The sequence below is a fragment of the Heptranchias perlo genome, chromosome 17, assembly GCF_035084215.1.
Source record: "Heptranchias perlo isolate sHepPer1 chromosome 17, sHepPer1.hap1, whole genome shotgun sequence".
Taxonomy (NCBI): Eukaryota; Metazoa; Chordata; class Chondrichthyes; order Hexanchiformes; family Hexanchidae; genus Heptranchias; species Heptranchias perlo.
The window spans coordinates 8,089,305-8,090,919 of NC_090341.1; the positions used below are offsets into that span (position 1 = coordinate 8,089,305).

General features: G+C 74.4%; 1 protein-coding gene across 2 annotated transcripts in view; it reads left to right on the top strand.

Moving 5' to 3' along the window:
- The first annotated feature begins 865 nt into the window (after window positions 1-865).
- The window catches only part of arih2 (ariadne homolog 2 (Drosophila)), a 75,224-nt gene continuing 74,474 nt past the window's right edge, over window positions 866-1,615 (top strand). For both annotated transcript variants that reach the window (XM_067998428.1, XM_067998427.1), the window contains exon 1: window positions 866-1,009. The gene's annotated coding sequence lies outside the window, so the exon portion shown is untranslated. The remainder of the gene's footprint in view (window positions 1,010-1,615) is intronic.

Here is a 1,615-nt window from a genome sequence, read left to right on the forward strand (position 1 = left end):
ATCGCTCCGGGCTCACACTCGGGGACTGCACCGCTCCGGGCTCACACTCGGGGACATGCACCGCTCCGGGCTCACACTCGGGGACATGCACCGCTCCGGGCTCACACTCGGGGACATGCACCGCTCCGGGCTCACACTCGGGGACATGCACCGCTCCGGGCTCACACTCGGGGACATGCACCGCTCCGGGCTCACACTCGGGGACATGCACCGCTCCGGGCTCACACTCGGGGACATGCACCGCTCCGGGCTCACACTCGGGGACTGCATGCACCGCTCCGGGCTCACACTCGGGGACATGCACCGCTCCGGGCTCACACTCGGGGACATGCACCGCTCCGGGCTCACACTCGGGGACTGCATGCACCGCTCCGGGCTCACACTCGGGGACATGCACCGCTCCGGGCTCACACTCGGGGACTGCATGCACCGCTCCGGGCTCACACTCGGGGACTGCATGCACCGCTCCGGGCTCACACTCGGGGACATGCATCGCTCCGGGCTCACACTCGGGGACATGCACCGCTCCGGGCTCACACTCGGGGACATGCACCGCTCCGGGCTCACACTCGGGGACACGCACCGCTCCGGGCTCACACTCGGGGGACTGCATGCACCGCTCCGGGCTCACACTCGGGGACTGCATGCACCGCTCCGGGCTCACACTCGGGGACTGCATGCACCGCTCCGGGCTCACACTCGGGGACTGCATGCACCGCTCCGGGCTCACACTCGGGGACTGCATGCACCGCTCCGGGCTCACACTCGGGGACTGCATGCACCGCTCCGGGCTCACACTCGGGGACATGCACCGCTCCGGGCCGCTCTCTTCTTCCGGATTGCAGACTTCCGGAAGTGACGGAGAAGGCCTGCGAGTTCCGCTCGTGCTGCGTTTCCACAGCGGCCGAGAGTCGGGCCCGAGGCAGCGGCGACCCCGGAGAGGCAGCCCGACCCACGGGAGCTCGTGGATCCACCGCAACCACCCGAGTCCGCAGGCCCACCGAGCCGGGTAAGTGCGGGAGCGGGGCGCCCGAGCTTGGGCCTCGGCAGGAGGGCTCTCCGGGCTTAGGGTTAGAGCAGGGAGCCGGCCCTGGTCATCTCCCCCCCCCCCCCCCCCCCGGGAGAGCCGGCCCTGGCCATCCCCCCCCCCCCCCGGGAGAGCCGGCCCTGGTCATCCCCCCCCCCCCCCCCGGGAGAGCCGGCCCTGGTCATCCCCCCCCCCCCCCCCCCGGGAGAGCCGGCCCTGGTCATTCCCCCCCCCCCCCCGGGAGAGCCGGCCCTGGTCATCCCCCCCCCCCCCGGGAGAGCCGGCCCTGGTCATCCCCTCCCCCCCCCCCCCCCCCCGGGAGAGCCGGCCCTGGTCATCCCCTCCCCCCCCCCCCCCCCCCGGGAGAGCCGGCCCTGGTCATCCCCCCCCCCCCCCCGGGAGAGCCGGCCCTGGCCATCCCCCCCCCCCCCCCGGGAGAGCCGGCCCTGGTCATCACCCCCCCCCGGGAGAGCCGGCCCTGGTCATCACCCCCCCCCGGGAGAGCCGGCCCTGGTCATCCCCCCCCCCGGGAGAGCCGGCCCTGGTCACCCCCCCCCCCCCCCCCCCCCCCCGGGAGAGCCGGCCCTA